This window comes from Dendrobates tinctorius, unplaced genomic scaffold (assembly GCF_039654945.1).
Source record: "Dendrobates tinctorius isolate UK_male_01 unplaced genomic scaffold, ASM3965494v1 ptg000022l, whole genome shotgun sequence".
NCBI lineage: Eukaryota > Metazoa > Chordata > Amphibia > Anura > Dendrobatidae > Dendrobates > Dendrobates tinctorius.
Genome location: NW_027361690.1, coordinates 15,634,787 through 15,659,604, shown reverse-complemented (window position 1 = coordinate 15,659,604; position 24,818 = coordinate 15,634,787).

Here is a 24,818-nt window from a genome sequence, read left to right as displayed (position 1 = left end):
GCTGGTCCTTGGTAGTGCTTTCTAGCACAGGTACCTCCTGCTTAGTAACCGTGTTCAAGCACCGTCAGCTGGTCCACGGTTGTGCCATTGGCTCTTGTTCCTTATGCTGTCCCTCTGAGTTCCAGCACCGTCAGCTGGTCCTCGCCTATTCCATTTGCTCTTGTTCCTTCTGCTAACCATCCGGGTTCCAGTACCGTCAGCTGGTTCTCAGCAGTTCCTCAGCCTTCTTGTACCTTCTGCTAATTTTCCAAGTTCAAGCTTGTGGAAATGGTTTTTGGTTCTCACTCTTGATCTCCCTGACGACGACCATGAAGACGACGACCCTGAAGACCACACCGAAGAAGACCAAAAAGATGACCCTGAAGAAGATGACCAAGAGGACAAAGAACATGAAGGCAATCACCAAGATGCAGAAAAACCAAAAGCAGAAGAACATTAAGCATAAGACTAAAAATCAGAGCAAATGATATTATCTAAATAATAATAATAAGAAGACTAAGCAGTGTATGGGGGTGAGTCCGTTGCTCCTCGTGGTGCCCCTGGAAAATGCCTGCTGCTGCAGGCCAAACTGAACGCGGACAAATCCTGTTGTAAATCTTTTGTTACAGGCAGAACGGAAGGTGTAATCTTCAAACTTTTAAAGACAACAACTACAGGAATGACTGTCACAAATAAGAATATGATGAAGAAGAAGAATAGGAAGAATATGAAGAAGTAGAATATGAAGAAGAATAATAGTTGAATAAGAAGAATATGAAGAATGTAAAAAAAAAGAATAATGGGAAGAAGGTGAAGAAGAAGAAGATGAATAAGGTGAAGAAGAAGTTGATGAAAAAGATGCTGCTGCTGCTGCTGAGGATCATGAAGGAGAATGTGTGGGAGAAGTAAAAAAGAAGGTGAAGAGCATGGAAGTAGTGAAACATATATTTGACAAAATATTAAAGTGGTTAACATAGTCATTATCTTTGCAACTCCGAACGTCTTAAAAAAAAAATTATTCCTGCTATTCCATTTGATTGGGCTAAACCTCTATGCCTTTAATTTCTCCTCCACCTCCCCCAATACATTCTACATTATTCTTAGTTGTTTTTCTTCATGTAGAATTAAACTACAAGGAAAGAAAGGGTTTTTTTTAATTCCGATATTTCGGTCCCATTGACTTGAATGGGACTTCCGGGATCGGAATCGGCGATACCCGATACTTTTTGGATATCGGCCTATCCAATCCGATCCGATATTTCTCAATATCGGATGGTATCGCTCAACGCTACTTGTGATACATTACCCATTTACTGCTTTTTATTTTCTGGTCTAATCCAAACTGACCAAGTGAAAGTCTGTTTCTGCCTGTGTTAATAAATACTGAGATTGACAATGACCCCTACACTGTGTACAGCTGTACGCTTCAGATTCATTACTGTTTTACGGCTTTTTATATTATGTTGTAATCCATATTGAGCCTGAGAGTCTGTGTCTGCCTCCTGAAATATATATGGAGATCTAGAATGTTTAAACTATACTATATATACCTGGTATCTGTTAATACTGTACCCTTTTTCTACTTTTTATATTCTTGTCTAATCCATACTGAGCCTGTGACTGTGTGACTCATGAAATATATAGGGAGCTTGACAATTATCCTTTGACTGTATAGAGCTGTACACTTCTGATACAGTACCATATATCTGATGTTATTTTGGGTACATTTTCTCCAAAATTTGGAAGTATGGTGGAAGAGGCCGCGGACGTGGGCGTGGGAGGGCCAGCTGGTACTGATGGTGGTGGTGCATCTGCTGGTAGTGGCAAAAGCACTATAGCAGCTAAGGCAGGAGGTGCTAAGCCTGTGTCATGGTCTGGCTCCGGAACACCTGGAAGGCTACCTTTTCTGGGAGGAGGTTAACCGCTTTTAAAGCCAGAGCATCAGGAACTGGTTTTGGCTTACATCGCCGAAACAGACTCCAGCAAATATGCCCTCCTCTTCTGAAGTTTCAAAAAATGCAAGCACTGAGTCATCAAGTGCCGGCTCCTGGTCAGGAAGAACCTCTTTCCTTGTGTCCTTCACCCCCAACAAAAGTGAATGATGCAGCAGTCCACACTTCACATTAGTCCATGTAGCTCTTTCCCACATACCAAGCCTGGGATATCAAGTCAAATCTTGAATTCCCCAGTCCAAGATGAATCTGACATGGAGTGTGGGTGGCCAGCGAGGGCAGTGGGGTTAATCGGTACCGGGCCGGTGTCTCAGAGGGATGTGTCACGGTGGTGGTGACCCGGTCCGTGGGCCTGGGCGTCCATGCAAAGCGGTGAATAACGTTTATAGGTGAATGATATGTGATGCCACCTGTGGTTTCTGATCAGATTGACCAGCGCTGCAGTGTCGCTTCTCTGGGACAGATGTTGTGGTGCAGCTAAGATGTAGAAGCCCTGCACAGGTAGGGCCGTAGTCGCAGGGAAGATGAAAGAGTTGGTAGATGGTGTGCAGTGCAGGATGTAGCAGAGCCGTGCGCCAGGCGCAGGAGAAAGATGACAGACACAGTTGTGCAGTTCCTTTACCTGTACTTGGTAAGTGCCGTACAGGACCCAGAGTACAGATGGAGAATGAGTTGGTAAGCTTGGAAGCAAATTAAGAATTCTCTCTCTGTAGATAGGTAGTCTGGCCTCTGTTCTAGCGCTTATCAGAGGTACTTGCAGTACTGAGTTCACTGAAGTTCCCCCTGTTGACTCTCTTTTGAAATTTTCTCATATGGCAGGCAGCCGTAGCCTTTTCCTTCTGGCTCACACAAGTCGCTGCTGGGGCCGCCAAGCCTTAGTTGGGAACAGAACTTTTATAGCTGCTACTTCCTCCGGTTTCTGCTGCAGGACCGTCAGTGTCCTTACAAACTCGGAGACCGGAATCCGGACCATGTGCTCCAGCTAGGAGTGAGCCTTAACTCTGCTCATCCTCCAGCTCCCCTTCTCACATCCACACACTTCCCCTTTCCCTTCACAGACTGCCCTAACTTCCCTCCTCCCGACCACAGAGAGCAGCTCCTCAGCAGTCAGGTTCAGAGCTCTCCCTGCTGGCCTGGAGTGCGAACTGTGTTGTGTGTTGATTTAACTGCTAGAGAGATCCTTTGTTGCTCCCAAGCATGACATCACACTCCCTAGGAGGAAGGTAATGCCACTGTGGCGACCGTACTCCTGGGGACGCCACAAGTGCATTGATGCCCAGCCACTGCTAGATGATTCTGCTGGGTCATTGACCCAGACCACTACATTCCCCTCACACTCTAGACAGCCAGAATCTGACCCTGATGAAACTCAGGTTCCCCTTCCCGCATACTATGCCGCTTTACACGGTGACAAAGAGGAAAATGCAGATGAAAGTGCAGGTTCCTTGAGCAGGTGGGGGGCTTACTCATGGGCGACGGCACTGGCACAGGGCCCCTCATAGTACGCAAAAGTGTCTCTGCCAGTTGTGGGGGTCCACCCACCGTCAGGCCGTCAGACACACCGCCATACTATGAGGGGCCCTGTGCCAGTGCCGTCGCCAACGATTGGGCCCCCCCCTGCTTGCTCAGGATCACAGCACTTGCAAAGTTGAAATACTTACCTCTCCCTGCTCCACCGTCATGATATCTTCTGCGTTTCCTGACGGTGACATTCTTGTCTGAGAACGCAATTACATCACGTCTGTACGCCCTCTGCCTAAACAGTCCAAGTGCAGAGAGATGGAAGATGGGGACGACGAGGAGTCCAGACTAGTTCAGGGATTCCCTAGCGAGGAGACTTATTTAATTGTTTTAAAGGTTGGGAGCAATTTTTGGGGAGCACTATACACTGGAGAATGATATATGGGGCCCACCATACACTTGAGCATTCCAAAGGTGGACATCAGACACTGGAGCAGCATTTACAGGGCCCATTATACACTGGAGCATTAGAAATGGGGCCCATTATATATAGAGCATTATTTGGGCCCATAAGACAGTGGAGCGTCATCCATGGTGAACAACATATACTGTAGCATTATGTGGAGCTCATCATATACTGTATGGAACATTATATGGGACCAATGATTCTGTATGGAGAAATATATGGGCCTCATTACTCTGTATAGCGCACTAGGTGGTGGCCATAATACTGTATGGAGTAATATACTGTCCGTTTTTGGAGCTATTGGAGAATTTAAAATGGATATCAGTCATGTGATGTAAGAAGTGAAGAATTTTTCATTGTACTATACCGCTATTTCTCTGCCGTATCAGAGGATCATGAATTGTGGCATGTGTTAAAGGAGCCCATTGACACTCTTTGGCCCTGGGCCCATGAAAATCTGGAGCCAGCCCTACCCCCCCCCACAACTTTAGCCAAATAACCCCCAGTTTTCAATGTCTAACTAATATTATAAAGTAAATTAAGGTTGACAAGCTTAAGTAATAAGAATTGATGTTTTTGGCATTTAAATGGGCACTGTAGGTGTGCTTCCTGTCCTCCACTCACTGCCGACTTTTCTTCCCCATTGACTTGTATTGGGTTTCGTGTTTCAGTCGGCCTTCGACTTTTCACGATAATCGGCCGATTTTGTTCGACCCGACTTTTGCGAAAGTCGGGTTTCATGAAACCCGACTCGACCCGAAAAAAGAGCAAAGTCGCTCATCTCTAGTCACCACTATATCTAATACTAACAATGTTGCAGATAGTGCAGTAAGAAGGCACTAATATGTTAGCACCTCTTCCTCCTCCATTTGTTCCTCAGCTCCTGCACCTTCACTAACAGTTTGTCTGGTACCATGAGCCCCCCCTCGGTCGCTGTAATCCACCCTCTCATGGCACCTGCTTTTGTGACAACAGTCCAGAACTTAGAGATGTTGCTATCCCTTACGAATTCTCTTCTTCCTCTGGGACTACCACCTCCTCCACCAGACTATTGAAAGTGTGCTCCATCATGTTAAGGAGCAAAATAATGATGCTGATGGCGGCAATGTCAGTGCTAACCATCTTAGTAGACATTTTGAAACTGTACAGAAAGGTGCAGAGGTCCTTCATCTGTGCCCACTCCACAAGCGTGATTTACACCACGTCCATACTGCATTAGACCAAGATGACATACTGTGTCAAAATGACATACTGTGCCAGGGCTCATCGCTGCTGCCACAGTTGTTGCATTTTCATCCTGTCGGTACATCACGTCACCCGGTTAACCGTAAGAGCAAAAGACATTTGTAGCGATGCAAGTCGATGACCCACAGGGTGCGAACAGAGGAAGTGACCATACAGCAAATATGCTTTCAACAGCAGCGCATACAGGCTGGGATAGTGGTGGAGATATTGCTGTATCACCAGGTGGAGCCATGCAAGGCACGTTTGTGAGGTTGCCGCAGTGCAGGGCTGCCACCAGGTTTACACATGCCCTTCCTTGGCCTCCAGGTTCAGTGAAGGCAGCCATTGATCACACTCAACCTGGATAGCTCCACAACACTTGAGCTGTGTGACTGCGATCTCCGAGGTATATTAATTTAAACACTGCCTGATTGTGGTAAGCCCTGGTTGTACAGTACAAAGATGAGGGTATTCTCTCTGCACTTTTGGAATTTGTGTCTCGTTAAGGGAGAGATAAAGGGTGTAGGTGGAGGAGGCAGAATCAGTAGAGGAAGGGTGAGATGCAGAGGTTTGTCTCGCAATCCATGTGCATTCGAAGACTTGGTGTGTAGTGACACCTTGGTGTTTAGTGGTTTAGCTCACCATCCCTTGTGGTGTAGTTGTTTAGTTATTCAACCCTAGTCGACCTTCTAGTGCACCAATCTGTGCAGTTATTGAATAAATAAAAAAATAAATGAAAACATTGGCGTGCGGTCCACCGTTATTTTTCATAAATAGTAGAGGGAAAGCTGATGCCTGGGGGCTGTTTTTAATAGAATCATAGAATCGTAGAGTTGGAAGGGACCTCCTGGGCCATCTTGTCCAACCCCCTGCTCAAAGCAGGATTCGTTAAATCATCCCAGTCAGATGTCTGTCCAGCCTCTGTTTGAAGACTTCCATTGAAGGAGAACTCACCACTTCTCATGGCAGCTTGTTCCACTCATTGATCACTCTAACTGTCAAAAAGTTTTTTTCTAATATCTAATCTGTGTCTCCTCCCATTCAGTTTCATCCGATTATTCTGGGAATGGGACAATAGCGAATAGGTTTCACAGGCAATTAATATAATCTCACAGCTGTTTGCTTAGCCTTTCCAGGTTATTATAGGGGGGATTGTTATGAATGGGTCACCGAGGAGGAACAACAAAAAGCTAAGTCCCAGAAAACCAGAGAGGTTGGTAACTATGCAGATTGCAGATCCCTGGTCTTAACCACACAACTAACAGTAGCAGTGGAGCGTTCCTATGTTGTTCCTAGACGCCTCGTCACCGCCGCAGGACTACATAAACCTAAAGCAAGAAAAGGGAAAACTAACTGCCCCAGAGCAGACCCCAAAGGAAAAGACAGCCCCCACACATGTATTGACAGTGAAGCAAGATGAAAACACAAACACAGGCAGGAAAATAGGCTGAGCAAACGATGGGGCCCGACTGTTGTGAGTTCATTTTCCCCTTCGTCACTGAGGTCTGGTGAACTCCCTATTCTGGTGAGGGAAGGTAGTGAGCCTGATTATCAGGCACCTGAGCCTAAAGATGATGATTGGCTGAGTGGAGTCACTGACTGGATATAAGGCTGCCGACGCCCTTCTGCCCTGCGGGTGATTTCTCTGTGGACTTCTAGGACACCAGTCTGATTCCTGCTCCTCTAAAGCTAAGTTTGCTGCCTTGCCTTTTTGCATTTTTGTTTTGCTTTTTGCCTTGCTTTGCTGATTCTTCCATTCCCTGCTGGGGTGAGCTGAATCTCCTTTTGCCTGTTCCTCTGTCTTCAGAATATTCCGGAGTACTGACATAGTCTTTTTGAAGCCTAGCGTCTTCAGGGCCTTTTTCACTGCCAGTCTGTTGGCTCTTATTTTCATAGGGTTTTTCACGGATTGCAGACAGCAGCCTTCCTGTCCTTTCCTATCTAGTTAGCTTGGGCCCCGTCTTTGCTCAGTCTATCTTTCTGTCTGTGTTGTGTTCTTTCTTCTGGCTTCACCGTCATTATTTGTGGGGGGCTGCCTTTTGCTTTGGGGTCTGCTCTGGGGCAGTTTAGATTTCCCTTTCTGTCTTTAATACAAAAAGGGTGGGGGAACAAGAGGCGCAATAGTGCCCTATCACTAGTGACACTACGATGTGAGTGGTGTAATACAGTTCCACTCACCTATTCCAGTTGTGTGACCCACAACTGGCTTGAAGACATAACACAGTATCAGCTGCTGCAGGACCTCCACCGACCACTCCAACGTGGAAAAACTGCCAGAGAATATGGGAAGCAAGGTGTGCCACAGTCCGCGCTGCTGAGTCCACAAAAACACCTGGGATGCAAGATGTTGTAACAAAGTACTTCTTTATTCCTTTTCCTTCCTATGCGTTTTGGCGCCCTTCCTGGCACCTTCCTCATGGATTCCCTGAGGAAGGTGCCAGGAAGGGCGCCGAAATGCGTAGGAAGGAATAAAGAAGTACTTTGTTACAACATCTTGCATCCCAGGTGTTTTTGTGGACTCAGCAGCGCGGACTGTGGCACACCTTGCTTCCCATATTCTCTGGCCTTTCTGTCTTTAGGCTATCTAGTTCTCCGGCTGTGATCGAGGGGTCTAGGGCATCGTAGGAACCCCCCACGGCTACTGCTAGTTGTGTTGATTGGTTCAGGGGTCTGCAATCCGATAGCTGCCAACCTCTCTGGTTTTCTGGACTTAGCTTGCATTTCTGTTTTTGCCTCCTGCGGTGACTCAATCATAACACCCGACTAACTAGAAAGGGCAGGAAAGGAAAGCCACTGTCTGCAATCTGCCAAAAAACCCTACCAAAATAATGTCCAACACGTCTGATAGCAAAATTAACCCTGAAGTCACTAGACTTCTCCCACTATATCAGCACTCTGAAATATTCTGAAACAGAGCAAAAAGAGGCCAATCTAGTAAAGGACAAAAAGGCAAATTGGCAAATACAGATAAATAGGAGTGGAAGTTCAGCATGGCCCCAGCAGGGGCAAGCTGACCACACAAGAAACTGAATTGACCAACAAGTGCAAGTGTGAACATTAGCAAAAAAACAAACTTAACTTGAGAAGACTGGAAGAGAGCTGAAGTCCAAGACCTGAGAAGCAGACTGAATCACCAGCGCCAGGATAGGGCGTCAGCTGTCTTATATCCAGTCTGATACTCCAGAGATCCAATCGTTATCCTTCTCATCAGGTGGCAGATCACTACCACTTAAACCAACCTCATTACCTCCTGTCACCACCAGAGGGAGAACGGAAGGAGAACTCTCAACTGGTGGAGCAGAAAATGAGCTCATAACAGGGGATCCCTCAAAAAAATGACTTGGGGTCCCCCCTAAATAAGCAGCAAAGGCTAAACTGACAGCTGCGGGCTGATATTAATAGCCTATTAAAGAGCAAGGATATTGGCCCACTCTTAAACTAAAAACATTAGCTCTCAGGCACCCCATAAATGATGCATCCATTATAAGCACCAAAACTGGCATTTAGCCTTGCTTTTCCCGCTTGCCCTGGTGTGGGGGAAGGTGCTGTAATAAGTCCTTTCTTTGAAATAAACACACAGACTCCTTTATTTGAAACTTCTCAATGTATTTTACCCATTTATTACTGTAAAATAAAAAATAATAATAACACAATATTCCTCACCTGTCTGACGATAATCTATTAATATATCTTAGATTAGTTGAGAAGCTGATAGCACAGGTAGGATGACAGACAAAGATGAGGGAGGAGATATAGGATGATGCAGAATTGTTGAGAGCTTTTTGAGTGAGAGAGATAAGTTTGCATTGTATTCTGTAGCGAATGGGCAACCAGTGTAATGACTGGCACAAGGTGTAGGCATTGGTGAAGTGGCTGGACCAAAATCGGACCCTGAGGACAAAGTTAGATTGTTAGAAAGTTAGTTGTTAGAAGGAGACTGATCAGTAGAGAGTTGCAGTAGTCTGGACAAGAATGAAAAAGAGCAGAGATTTTGCCATTTTCAATGGTGAGAAATGGTTGGATTCTGGACATGTTTTAGAGATCCAGGTAACATGAGCAAGTGAGTCATTGGATATAGGGAATAAAGGAAAACTGAGTCAAATACAACTCCAAGAGAGTGTGCATGCTGCTTGAGAGTTATGGTTGAACCACCCAAGGAAATTGCAATATCAGATGCAAGTCAAATAAGGACATAATGTTAGAGACAGCGGACAGATAATCCTTGGTATTTTGTATTAAGGTAGGATTAATATCAGGAGGGGAGGTACATAATTGGCTGTCATCAGCATATAGATGATACTGGAAACAAACTTCTGATGGTTTGTCCAAAAGGAGCAGTGTATAAAGAGAAGAGTAGCGGGCCTAGGATTGAGCCTTGAGGAGCCCAAATAGTAAGGTAAAGACTAGAGGAATAGGAGATGGTAAAAGATGCAGCGATGAAGCAGATAGGTAGGAGGAGAACCAGGAGAGAACAGTCTCCTTGAAGCTGATAGAACAAAGCATAGTGGAGAGGAGCTGGTAATCCACAGTGTCAAATGCTGCAGAGAAATACAGGGGAATCAGCAAGGAGTAGTGACCATTTGATTTTGCTGTTAGAAGATCATGAGACACTTTAGTGAGAGCAGTTTCAGTGGAGTGTAAAGAGCAGAAACCAGATTGTGAAGGGTCAAGAAGAGAATGATCTGAGAGATAGCGGATTAGCTGAGAGTGGACCAGTCATGCCAGGAGTTTAGAAATGAAGGTAAGATTAGAGACAGGTCTGTAGTTAGCAGTGCAGTTCTGGTTAAGCAATGAATTTTTTTTCCATAAAAGGATTATGATAATGTGTGTTTGAATGAAGAGGGAAATATACCGGAAGAAAGAGATTAAATATTTTAGATAGGTGGGTAGGGACAAATATTGAGTAGGGTCACTGGTGCAAGTTTTAGGATGAGAAAAAGCAAGCAGCCTGGTAAATTCTTCTGTGACAGGTTCAAATGTGGAAAGTGTGTTTGACCCCTTTCTGACATGTGCCATAATAATACGCATGTCAGATTCCCTGTTTGGTGTGGGCTCTGGTGTTGAGCCCCACCATTTCCGAGCGCATTACAGCTGTTCTATACAGCTGACATATGCCCTCAACAGCCTCAGTGGAATCGCGATCCACCCGCGTTTGTTAAATAGTTAAATGCCGCTGTCAATCTCTGACAGTGGCATTTAATTCTCGCTTACAGGAAAAGTGCCACTGGCTACGTCCATCGGTGACCCCGTCACATGATGGCAGGTCACCAATTGGTCGGAATGACAACTAGAGGTCTGCAGCAGGTGAGCATTTCTGCTACACACATGCAATTTGATCATTAACTGTGTTTAGAAAAGGTGATCAAAGTACTGCAGCTTCTAGTCTCCAATGGAGACTATTGAAACATGCAAAATGTAAAAAAAAGTTTTAGAAAATATTAGAAGGATAAAAAAAATTAAAGTTCAAATCACCCCCTTTTGCCCCATTGAAAATAAAACAATAAAAAAATATATATACATATTTGTTATCGCCGCATTCAGAATTGTCCATTGTACGTTTTTTTGTTCGCTGCTACATTGCAATAAAATGCAATAACCGGCGATCAAAAGATCTTATCTACACCAAAATTTCATCAATAAAAACATCAGCTTGGCGTGCAAAAAATAAGCCCTCACCCAGCTCCAGATCATGAAAAATGGAGATGCTAAAAGTCTCGGAAAATGGCACCATTTTTTTTTTTACTAACGAATCTACTTAACTAAAAAAAACCTATACATGTTTGGTGTCTGTGAACTCATAATGACCTGGAGAATTATAATGGCAGGTCACTTTTAGCAATTAGTGAACATGGTAAACAGAAAAAGAAAAAAAAACAATTTCACCGTACTTGGAAATTTTTCCCCTTTTCCAGTATACAATATGTTGACAACAATGGTGTTGTTCAAAAGTACGACTTGTCCCGCAAAAAAAAAACAAGCTCTCACATGGCCATATTGACAGAAGTAAAAAAAAGTTAAGGCTCTTGGAAGAAGGGGAGCAAAAAAAAAGAAAATCCAAAATCGAAAATGGCCCAGGGGTTAAGGTGTGGGAGGGAAGGGGATCCAGGCTTTGAATAGAATGTGCAAAAATATCCTGACACATATGGTTGATTTTGTCTCGCATATAAGTTGGCATATTATCAGTGGTGAGGCTGGTGATGGGGCCCTGTACTTTAGGGCAAGGTAAAGTTTTGAAGGGTCATTTTGGATTGTCAGCTAATGATGTGATGAGGATGGTGAGGCAGACTTGTTGGGCGAGATGGAGAGCAGGGTTCTAAGTTTTAAGCATGAACTAATTTTGGATGAAGTCTTCTGCTGAAAGACATTTTCTCCTGTTTGCACTCTGTGCCAGGGGTGCTGTTGTCTGTTTTGGATGCTGATTCATCCAAGACATTCTGCAATGTACAGGGTGGACCATTTATATGGATACACCTAAATAAAATGGGAAGGGTTGGTGATATCAACTTCCTGTTTGTGGCACATCAGTATATGGGAGGGGGGAAACTTTTCAAGATGGGTGGCGACTATGGCGGCCATTTTGAAGTTGGCCATTTTGGATCCAACTTTATTTTTTTCAACGGGACATGTGACACATCAAACTTATTGAGAATTTCACAAGAAAAACAATGATGTGCTTAGTTTTAACGTAACTTTATTCTTTCATGAGTTACTTACAAGTTTATGACCACTTATAAAATGTGTTCAAAGTGCTGCCCATTGTGTTGGATTGTCAATGCAACCCTCTTTTCCCAATCTTGATACACTGATAGCAACACTACAGAAGAAATGCTAGTCTAAGGGGGTCAGATTCCTTGTAGTTCAACGTGGTTCAATGAAAACTCTGTGGGTTATTGTCCAAGAAAAAAAAAAGGTCAGCACATGGGCATGACACAAGAATGTGTGAATGTAGCCATTAAGCTTACACTATAAGCTCAGATGATGGATACAAGTTAGTTTACTTAGTTTACGATTATATCTATCAAATATTATACCTGTATCAACAATGTATCCTTACTCTAATTAAAAGCTGTCTCTACTACCTGTATGCCGCGACTTAAGCGTTTGTAGTGTTGTGTTGTGTCAATGAATGCAAGCAGAAATATCATCTCTGTAGTGAAACTCAATGAAACTGTTTCCCCTCTACCCCTCCAGGCCACTTTTTTTTGGAGACTATATCATGCACACTGACAAATTTGACTTTCGCTACTATACATAGAATATTGAAGATGACATGAAGCTTACTGTGCTTCTAAGATTGTTTTTTCATAGCCTAAAGGAAGCATTGTGCTAATGATTAAATATTTTGTGTACAAAGAAGAATAAGAAAGGTTTGTTCTTCCTCCAAGCTATTTAGAATACTTTCTTTGAAATGGTAGATTTACAAGGGTCCTTTGCGTATTTTGAAGGGAATTTCATCCAAAATGATCTTGCAAGGTATTATATACAGTATATCAGAAAACTGATAACAGCCCTCACATTTTCATAAATATTTTATTATATCTTTTAATGAAATAACACTGAAGATATGACACTTTGATGCAATGTAAAGTAGTCAGCGTACAGCTTGTGTAACAGTGTAAATTTGGTATACCTCTAAATAAAAATAAAAAAAATACTTCACATTTTTAATGTGTTTTTTGCATTTTATTTTTCAGGGTGCAGTTGGGCCCATTTGGTCTTGTAAACTGTGGTGTCTGTTCACATGGGATGCATCTTGATAGCGCTGGGCAGCCTGCCTGATCTAACAGAATGGCGTAACTAATAGGCTGTTAACCTGGATGCAGTGTGACCCACCCCGAACCGTAGGGTACTCGGTGCCAGGCCCGTTGATTTCAATGGGAGATGTCACAGTGGCAGTGACCAGGTCTGTGGCCTCAGGCAGTCAATGTAAAAGGGGTAGAGTGATGGGGATAAAGTTATTGAGATGATACGTGACGCCACCTGTGGTTTCTGGTCAGTTTGACCAGCGCTGCAGGGTTGCTTCTCTAGGACAGATGGTGTGGTGCAGCAATGATGTTGGAGCTCCCCACAGGTGGAGCTGTAGTCCCAGGGCAGTAGTAATAGGTGTTGTGGGAGAGGGTGCAGTGTTAGGCACAGAGATGTAGCAGTGCTGAAGGGGTTGCAGGTAGAAGGTAAGACACAACAGGGTGCAGTTTCCTTTACCTTTACTGTGCTTTGTCAGTGCAGTGCAGGATCCAGATCACAGATGGAACAGGAGTTGATTAGCCTGGAAGCAACTTAGGAATCTCTCTATGCAGATGGGTTGTGTAGTCTCCTTTCTAGCGCTTATCTGAGGTACATGCAGTACTGAGTTACACTGAAGTTCCCCTTGCTAGCTCTCTTTAGAATGCCCCTCGTATGGCAGGCAGCCGTAGCCTTCTATCTCTTCTGGCTCAAACGCGTTACTGCTATGTCTCCGAGTCTTAGTTGGGAACAGAGCATTTACAGCCTCTTGTTCCTCTGGTTTCTGCTGCAGGACCATCAGCTTCCATACAACTTCAGATACCGGACTCCGAACCATGCGCTTGAAGCCAGAAGTGAGCCTGAATTCCCCTCAATCCTCCAGCTGCTCTTGTCCACATCCACACACTTTGCCCTCCTCACAGAACTGACCTAACTTCCCCTTCCTGGCCCCTAAAGAGCAGCTCCTCCCCCAGTTTGATTCAGAGCTCCCCCTGCTGGCCTGGAGTGGGAACTGTGCTGTGTGTTGTATTTAACTGATAGAGAGACCCTTCATTGCTTCCAAGCATGACATCACCCTCCCTAGGAGGAAGGAAATGCCATTGTGGTGACCATACTCCTGGGGGCATAACATTGTGCATTGCCACAGTGTGAACAGCACCGCCTACAAGTCTTCATTGTGCATTAATATGCCAAGCAACCGCCCCCTCCATGGATTGATAGGATGTGAGCGATTGTCTCATCGGTATTCTTGCACCTGTGTTACCGCCATCTTATCTATATGGGTCCACTGCATCCTGATAGCGCATTTGTTTGGAGGCCTGGGCAGGTAAGCATCTCTGCCTTTTTGTTGTATTTTTGAATTTTTGGAGGATTTTCAAATCCTCTTTTTGTGTTATTGCTATACCTATAAATAATTCAACACATACAGTGGGGAAAAAAAGTATTTAGTCAGTCAGCAATAGTGCAAGTTCCACCACTTAAAAAGATGAAAGGCGTCTGTAATTTACATCATAGGTAGACCTCAACTATGGGAGACAAACTGAGAAAAAAAAATCCAGAAAATCACATTGTCTGTTCTTTTTTCATTTTATTTGCATATTATGGTGGAAAATAAGTATTTGGTCAGAAACAAAATTTCATCTCAATACTTTGTGATATATCCTTTGTTGGCAATGACAGAGGTCAAACGTTTTCTGTAAGTCTTCACAAGGTTGCCACACACTGTTGTTGGTATGTTGGCCCATTCCTCCATGCAGATCTCCTCTAGAGCAGTGATGTTTTTGGCTTTTCGCTTGGCAACACGGACTTTCAACTCCCTCCAAAGGTTTTCTATAGGGTTGAGATCTGGAGACTGGCTAGGCCACTCCAGGACCTTGAAATGCTTCTTACGAAGCCACTCCTTCATTGCCCTGGCGGTGTGCTTTGGATCATTGTCATGTTGAAAGACCCAGCCACGTTTCATCTTCAATGCCCTTGCTGATGGAAGGAGGTTTGCACTCAAAATCTCACGATACATGGCCCCATTCATTCTTTCATGTACCCGGATCAGTCGTCCTGGCCCCTTTGCAGAGAAACAGCCCCAAAGCATGATGTTTCCACCACCATGCTTTACAGTAGGTATGGTGTTTGATGGATGCAACTCAGTATTCTTTTTCCTCCAAACACGACAAGTTGTGTTTCTACCAAACAGTTCCAGTTTGGTTTCATCAGACCATAGGACATTCTCCCAAAACTCCTCTGGATCATCCAAATGCTCTCTAGCAAACTTCAGACGGGCCCGGACATGTACAGGCTTAAGCAGTGGGACACGTCTGGCACTGCAGGATCTGAGTCCATGGTGGCGTAGTGTGTTACTTATGGTAGGCCTTGTTACATTGGTCCCAGCTCTCTGCAGTTCATTCACTAGGTCCCCCCGCGTGGTTCTGGGATTTTTGCTCACCGTTCTTGTGATCATTCTGACCCCACGGGGTGGGATTTTGCGTGGAGCACCAGATCGAGGGAGATTATCAGTGGTCTTGTATGTCTTCCATTTTCTAATTATTGCTCCCACAGTTGATTTCTTCACTCCAAGCTGGTTGGCTATTGCAGATTCAGTCTTCCCAGCCTGGTGCAGGGCTACAATTTTGTTTCTGGTGTCCTTTGACAGCTCTTTGGTCTTCACCATAGTGGAGTTTGGAGTCAGACTGTTTGAGGGTGTACACAGGTGTCTTTTTATACTGATAACAAGTTTAAACAGGTGCCATTACTACAGGTAATGAGTGGAGGAAAGAGGAGACTCTTAAAGAAGAAGTTACAGGTCTGTGAGAGCCAGAAATCTTGATTGCTTGTTTCTGACCAAATACTTATTTTCCACCATAATATGCAAATAAAATGAAACAAAAACAGACAATGTGATTTTCTGGATTTTTTTTTCTCAGTTTGTCTCCCATAGTTGAGGTCTACCTATGATGTAAACTACAGACGCCTCTCATCTTTTTAAGTGGTGGAACTTGCACTATTGCTGACTGACTAAATACTTTTTTTCCCCACTGTAGCTATTAATGTCTAAACCACTAGCAACAAAAGTGAGTACAATCTTAAGTGAAAATGGCCAAATTATGCTCAATAAGCCATTTTCCCTGCCTGGTGTCATGTGACTAAGTGTTACATGGTCTCAAGTGTGAATGGGGAGCAGGTATGTATGTAAAATTTTGTGTTATCGCTCTCACACTCTCTCATACTGGTCACTGGGAGTTTAACATGCCATCTCATGGCAAAGACCTTTCTGAGAATTGAACAAAAAAAGATTGTTGCTGTGCATAAAAATGGCCTACGCTATAAGAAGATTGCCCACATCCTGACACAGAGCTGCAGCATGGAGGCCACAACCATATAGCGGTTTAACAAGACAGGTTCCACTCAGAACTGGCTTTGCCATGGTCAGCCAATGACATTGAGTGCACGAGTTCCACGTCATATCCAATGGTTGTATTTTCAAAATATATGGGTGAGTGCTGCCAGCGTTGCTGCAGAGCTTAAAGAGGTGAAGAGTCAGCCAGTCAGTGCTCAGTACAAAACATCACATACTGTATCAAATTGGTCTCCATGACTTTCATCTCAGAAGGAAGCCTCTTCTAAAGATAATGCACGCAAAAACTTTGCTGAAGACAAGCCGACTAAGTACATGGATTACTGGAATCATGTCCTGTGGTGGGATGAGAGAAATATAAACTTATTTGGTTCAGATGGTGTCAAGCGTGTGTGGCAGCAACCAGGTGAGGAGTGCAAAGACAAGTGTTTTTTGCCTACTGTCAAGCATGGTGGTGGGAATATCATGACTTGAGACTGCATGAATTCTGCTGGCTGTGGGAGGCTACAATTTATTGAGGGATCCATGAATGTCAACACATACTGTGACATACTGAAGCTGAGCATGATCCACTCCCTTCGAAAGCTTGGCCATAAGGCACTATTCCAAAATTATAACAACCCCAAACACACCTCAAAGATGACCACTGCCTTGCTAATGAAACTGAGGGTAAAGGTGCTTGACTGGCCAAGCATGCCTGCAGACCTAAACCCTATTGAGCATCTGTGGGGCATCCTTAAACAAGGTGGAGAAGCACATGGTCTCAAACATCCACTGGCAAGCGGTGAATCTGTAGTCATAAGAGTTAAGGCAATGATTGTAAACAATGGTGGCCACACAAAATATTGACACTTTGTGCATAATTTGGCCATTTTCAGTTAGCGGTGTACTCACTTTTGTTGCCAATGGTTTAGACATTAAAGACTGTGTGTTGATTTATTTAGAAGGCACACCAAATTTACACTGTTACACAAGCTGTACCCTGACTACTTCACATTGTATCAAAGTGTCATATCTTCAGTGTTGTCTCATGAAACTATATAATAAAATGTTTACAAAAATGTGAGGAGTGTACTAACTTTTGATATATACTGTAGACATGTTAAAACATTGTAGAGTCTAGACTTACTGTATATACTCGCGTATAAGTCTAGTTTTTCAGCCCAAAAAATGGCCTGAAAAAGACCCCCCTCGACTTATACGCGAGTCAAGCAAGTTTTTAAGTCAAACTTACTTTTTGGGAGGTGTTGCGGGGACGCGGCAGTCCAGCCAGCAATCTGCCAGCACACGGCGATGTCCTCCGCGTTGCTCCGGCGCCATGTCTTCTTTATGAGTAGCCGCGGTTCAGCCCGCCTCCCCCCGTCAGCTCTGCAGAGCTGTAGTTTTCTCTCTGATTGGTGAATCACCAGTCAGAGAAGGTACAACGAATGTAATTGGCCGCTCTGGGCCGCCTTCCCCTCCGGCTCTGCAGTGCTGAAGCTTTCTCTCTGACTGGTGAATCACCAGTCAGAGAACTTAGGAGAAATGCAATTGGCCACTCTGGCCCGCCTCCCCCTCCGGCTCTGCAGCTCTAACTTTCAATTCCTCTGTCCTGCATTCCCACCCCCACCCCCTCCCTGCTCTGATTCTCATATGCAGCTGCGTGCTGAAAAGAGCGGAGGTGAGGTGGGTGGCTGGGTTTTCCTCTAGCACGGCCCGTACGGAGCCTGCTATGAGGTTATGAAATACTGTATTAAAAAAACAATAAAGTGAAAGGCTTGTTAGCCTGTCATAAGTTGCCTCTCTCAGCCTCCTGCTGTCTCCCACTAAGGCTGCATTTCCCACCCTCGACTTATACGCGAGTCAATACATTTTTCCAAGTTTTTAGAAGTAAAATTAGGGGGGTCGACTTATACACGGGTCGACTTATACACGAGTATATACGGTATATTTCAGAGGACAAACATTTTATATTTTATAGCAGAAGTCTCCAACATGTTGTTGATCAGTGGGGTTGATCTTACATCCAAGTTACATGGTACTTCTCCTAGTACAATGTTGTAGTAATTCTGTGACACTCGGTATCATGCTCAGATTGACCCACTGGGAAGCTAATAAATTCTCCTGTGAGCCCCTGAGCTGGGTTCCAACCTCCTGCATAAATATTGAAAGCACATTACATAGGTTGCATTATAAGGAAAGGCAGACAGCAATGATCTACCACAAGGAGGGTGGAGGCTCCCTCCACTAGAAGAGCAGGCTGGCTGCTCTTAAGGGCTAGCTCACATGTCCGATTTTCATGTACGAGTGCTATCTGTGGTTTTCATGGATAGCACTTGTACTTATGATATTCTATGAGGTTAGTAAGCCAACTTGGAGATGAAAGTGGATATAAAACTGCGCTGCCGATAATCCAATATATAATAGGAGACCAGATGCGTTATGGATGCGGTTTTATTTGTCAATGCATTTCAAGGTAATAATACCTCTTCATGCCTGATATGAATATGTATTTTTGTAATCTGTGTGTCCTCTTTTGGGGAGAGGGTTGAATGCTGTACAGTAGCATGTAACAGTTTGGGCACCCCTGGTCAAAATTACTGTTAATGCGAACAGCAGTTTGAAGATGAAGTGATCTCTAAAAGTCCTAAAGTGAAATATGACACATTTCCTTGGTACATTACGCAATATATAGATATATATACTGTATATACAGGGTGGGCCATTTTTATGGATATACCTAAATACTGTACAATGGGAATGGTTGGTGATTAGAGATGAGCGACTTTGCCTTTTTTCGGGTCGAGTCGGGTTTCATGAAACCCGACTTTCGCAAAAGTCGGGTTGAACGCAATCGGCCGATTATCGTGAAAAGTCGAAGGCCGACTGAAATATGAAACCCAATGGAAGTCAATAGGGAAGAAAAGTCAGCAGTGAGTGGAGGACAGGAAACACCCACAGTGCCCATTTTAATGCCAAAAACATCAATTCTTGTTACTTAAGCTTGTCAACCTTAATTTACTTTATAATAATAGTTAGGCATTGAAAACTGGGGGTTATTTGGCTAAAGTTGTGGGGGGGTAGGGCTGGCTCCAGATTTTCGTGGACCCAGGGCCAAAGAGTGTTACTGGGCTCCTTTAACACATGCCACAATTCATGATCCTCTGATACAGCAGAGAAATAGCGGTATAGTACAATGAAAAATACTTCACTTCTTACATCACATGACTGATATCCATTTTAAATTCTCCAATAGCTCAAAAAATGGACAGTATATTACTCCATTCAGTATTATGGCCACCGCATAGTGCGCCATACAGAGTAATGAGGCCCATATATTTCTCCATACAGAATCATTGGTCCCATATAATGTTCGATACAGTATATGATGAGCTCCACATAATGCTACAGTATATAATGTATTGGTCCCCATGGATGAAGCTCCACTGTCTTATGGGCCCAAATAATGCTCCATATATAATGGGCCCCATTTCTAATGCTCCAGTGGATAATGAGCCCTGTAAATGCTGCTCCAGTGTCTGATGTCCACCTTTGGAATGCTCCAGTGTATGGTGGGCCCCAGATATCATTCTCCAGAGTATCGTGCTCCCCAAAAATTGCTCCCAACCTTTAAAACAATTAAATAAGTCTCCTCGCTAGGGAATCCCTGTACTAGTCTGGACTCCTCGTTGTCCCCATCTTCCATCTCTCTGCACTTGGACTGTTTAGGCAGAGGGCGTACAGACGTGATGTCATCGTGCTCTCTGATCAGAATGTCACTGTCAGGAAACGCGGAAGACATCACAGCGGTGGAGCAGGGAGAGGTAAGTATTTCAACTTTGCAAGTGCTGTGATCCTGAGCAAGCAGGGGGGGCCCACTCGTTGGTGACGGCACTGGCACAGGGCCCCTCATGGTACGGCGGTGTGTCTGACGGCGGGTGGGCCCTCCCACCAGCAGAGACACTTTTGCATACTATGAGGGGCCCTGTGCCAGTGCCGTCACCCATGAGTATGCCCCCCCCACCTGCTCAAGGAACCTGCACTTTCATCAGCATCTTCCTTTTTGTCACCATGTAAGGTGGTATAGTATGCGGGAAGGGGAACCTGAGTAGAGTGCGAGGGGAATGTAGTGGTCTGGGTCAATGTACCAGCAGAATCATCTACACTGTGTGCAGAATTATTAGGCAAATGAGTATTTTGATCACATCATCCTTCTCATACATGTTGTCCTACTGCAAGCTGTATAGGCTTGAAAGCCAACTGCCAATTATGTAAATCAGGTGATTTGCATCTCTGTAATGAGGAGGGGTGTGGTCTAATGACATCAACATCCTATACAAGGTGTGCTTAATTATTAGTTAACTTCCTTTCCTTTGGCAAAATGGTTCAGAAGAAAGATTTGACGGACTCTGAAAAGTCAAAAATTGTGAGATGTCTTGCAGAGGGATGCATCAGTTTTGAAATTGCCAAACTTTTGAAGCGTGATCACTGAACAATCAAGCGTTTCATGGCAAATAGCCAACAGAGTCGCAAGAAGCGTGTTGATAAAAAAAGGTACAAAATAACTGCCCATGAATTGAGGAAAATCAAGCGTGAAGCTGCCAAGATGCCATTTGCCACCAGTTTTGCCATATTTCAGAGCTGCAACGTTACTGGAATATCAAAAAGCACAAGGTGTGCCATACTCAGGGATATGGCCAATGTAAAGAAGGCTGGAAAATGACCACCTTTGAACAAGAAACATAAGATAAAATGTCAAGACCGGGCCAAGAAATATCTTAAGACTGATTATTCTAAGGTTTTATGGACTGTTGAAATGAGAGTGACTCTTGATGGGCCAAATGGATGGGCCCGAGGCTGGATCAGTAAAGGGCAGAGAGCTCTACTCCAACTCAGACGCCAGAAAGGTGGAGGTGGGGTACTGGTATGGGCTGGTATCATCTAAGATGAACTTGTGGGACCTTTTTGGGTTGAGGATGGAGTGAAGCTCAACTCCCAGACCTACTGCCAGTTTCTGGAAGACACCTTCTTCAAGCAGTGGTACAGGAAGAAGTCGGTATCGTTCAACAAAAACATGATTTTCATGCAGGACAATGCTCCATCACATGCATCCAAACACTCCACAGCGTGGCTGGCCAGTAAAGGTCTAAAAGCAGAAAGAATAATGACATGGCCCCCTTGTTCACCTGATCTGAACTCCATAGAGAACCTGTGGTCCCTCATAAAATGTGAGATCTACAAGGAGGGAAAACATTACAACTCTCCGAACAGTGTCAGGGAGGCTGTGGTGGCTGCGGCATGCAATGTGGATCGTAAACAGGTCAAGCAACTTACAGAATCTATGGATGGAAGGCTTTTGAGTGTCATCGTAAAGAAAGGTGGCTATATTGGTCACTGATTTTTTTTTGCCTGTTTTTGAATGTCAGAAATGTTTATTTCTAAATTTTGTGTTATATTGGATTACCTGGTGAAATTAAACAAGCGAGATGGGTATATATTTGGTTTTTATTAAGTTGCCTAATAATTCTGCACAGTAATAGTTACCTAAAAAAACAGATATCCTCCTAAGATAGCCAGACCTAAAAAAAAACCCAGTCCAACTTCCAAAAATATTAAGCCTTGATATTTATGAGTCTTTTGGTTTGATTGAGAACATAGTTGATGTTCAATAATAAAACAAATCCTCTCAAATACAACTTGCCTAATAATTCTGCACGCAGTGTAGCAGTGGCTGGGTATCAGTGCACTTGTGGCGCCCCTAGGAGTACGGTCACCACACTGGCATTACCTTTCTCCTAGGGAGTGTGATGTCATGCTTGGGAGCAACGAAGGATCTCTCTAGCAGTTAAACCAACACAAAACACAGTTCCAACTCCAGGCCAGCAGGGAGAGCTCTGAACCTGACTGCTAAGGAGCTGCTCTCTGTGGTCGGGAGGAGGGAAGTTAGGGCAGTCTGTGAAGGGAAGGGGAAGTGTGCGGACGTGAGAAGGGGAGCTGGAGGATGAGCAGAGTTAAGGCTCACTCTTAGCTGTAGAGCATGGTCTGGATTCTGGTCTCCGAGTTTGTAGGGACACTGACGGTCCTGCAGCAGAAACCGGAAGAAGTAGCAGCTGTAAATGCTCTGTTCCCAACTAAGGCTAGGAGGCCCCAGCAGCAACTTGTATGAGCCAGAAGGAAAAGGCTACGGCTTCCTGCCATACGAGAAAGTTCCAAAAGAGAGTCAACAGGGGGAGCTTCAGTGAACTCAGTACTGCGAGTACCTCTGATAAGCGCTAGAACGGAGGCCACACTACCTATCTGCAGAGAGAGAATTCCTAATTTGCTTCCAGGCTGACCAACTCCTTCTCCATCTGTACTCTGGGTCCTGGACGGCAATTACCAAGTACAGGTAAAGGAACTGCACGACTCTGTCTGTCATCTTTCTCCTGCGCCTGGCGCACGGCTCTGCTACATCCTGCACTGCACACCATCTACCAACTCTTTCATCTGCCCTGCGACTACAGCTCTACCTGTGCAGGGCTTCTACATCTTAGCTGCACCACAACATCTGTCCCAGAGAAGTGACACTGCAGCACTGGTCAATCTGATCAGAAACCACAGGTGGCGTCACGTATCATTCACCTATAAATGTTATTCACCCCTTTGCATGGACGCCCAGGGCCATGGACCGGGTTGCCACCACCGTGACACATCCCTCTGAGACACCGGCCTGGTACCGATTAACCCCACTGCCCTGGCTGGCGACCCACACTCCATGTCAGATTCATCTTGGACTGGGGAATTCACGATTTGCCTTGATAACCCAGGCATGGTATGTGAAAAGAGCTCCATGGAGTAATCTGTAGTGTGGCCTGCCGCATACTTCACTTTTGGTATGGGTGAAGGACACAAGGAAAGGTGTTGTTCCTGACCAGGAGCCTCCACTGACGACTCAGTGCTTTTATTTTTTGAAACTTCAGAAGAGGAGGCGATAGAGCTGGAGGCTGTGTCAGCATTGAAAGCCAAAACTTGTTCCTGAAGCTCCAGCTTTAAAAGCGGTTTATCTACTCCCAGAAAAGGGAGCCTTCAAGGCCTTGTGGAGTCAGACAATGATGCAGGCTCAACACCTCCTGCCTTAGGTGCTATTGTGCTTTTGCCACTGCCAGCAGATGCACCACCACCATCAGTACCAGCTGGCAACCCCCGTCCACTTTCACGGCCTCTTCCACCATACTTCCTCAATTTTGTGAAAATGTACCCAAAATACCACCAGCTATATGGTACTGTAAAACAAGGTACAAGGTGTATATAGTATTGGGGAGAATTTGAGTCTCCCTAGAGATTTTAGGAGGCTGAACAATTATCTCAGGCCCACTATAGATTACACCTCTATTTAACAGGCTGAAATAGGCAGGTGTATGACAAGGTACAAGGTGTATATAGTATTGGGGAGAATTTGAATCTCCCTAGAGATTTTAGGAGGCTGAACAATTATCTCAGGCCCACTATAGATTACACCTCAATTTAACAGGCTGAAATAAGCAGGTGTATGACAAGGTACATGGTGAATTAAGTATTGGGGAGAATTTCAATCTCCCTAGAGATTTTAGGAGGTTGAACTATTATCTCAGGCCCACTATAGATTACACCTCAATTTAAGGCTAGTTTCACACTTGCTTTTTTTTGCAGCGTGTTTTTCCCGCAAAAAAAGCATTGAAAAAACGCATACAAAAGCATACAACTGCTGCGTTTTTTTCAAGCATTTTTATGAGCATGCATGAAAAAAACGCAGCGTTTTTATGCGTTTGTATGCGTTTTTAGTGCGTTTTTACCGCGTTTGTGTTTTTTCCAAACATTAGGTGGCCCCTCACACTAACCCAAACCATGACTTTACTAACCCTAACCCTAACCCTGACCCTAACCCTAACCCTAACCCTGACCCTAACCCTAACCCTGACCCTAACCCTAACCCTGACCCTAACCCTAACCCTAACCCTGACCCTAACCCTAACCCTGACCCTAACCCTAACCCTGACCCTAACCCTAACCCTAACCCTGACCCTAACCCTAACCCTAACCCTAACCCTAACCCTGACCCTAACCCTAACCCTGACCCTGACCCTAACCCTAACCCTAACCCTAACCCTAACCCTGACCCTAACCCTAACCCTGACCCTAACCCTAACCCTAACCCTGACCCTGACCCTAACCCTAACCCTGACCCTAACCCTAACCCTTAACCAAACCCTAACCCTAACCCTAACCCTGACCCTAACCCTAACCCTTAACCAAACCATACCCTGATCCTAACCCTGACCCTGACCCTAATCCTAACCCTTAACCAAACCATACCCTGATCCTAACCCTAACCCTGACCCTGACCCTAACCCTAACCCTGACCCTAACCCTAACCCTTAACCAAACCATACCCTGATCCTAACCCTAACCCTGACCCTGACCCTAACCCTAACCCTTAACCAAACCATACCCTGATCCTAACCCTAACCCTGACCCTGACCCTAACCCTAACCCTAACCCTAACCCTAAACCCCCTTAACTAACCCTAACTCTAACCCAAACCCCTAAATTCCATTGTCTAAACTAATGGTAAAAAAAAAAACGCATGTGCAAAAAAACGCATACATAAGCATGCCAATGCGCACATATGCTCACCATAGACTTATAGACTTATAATGGGTGTCTTGCT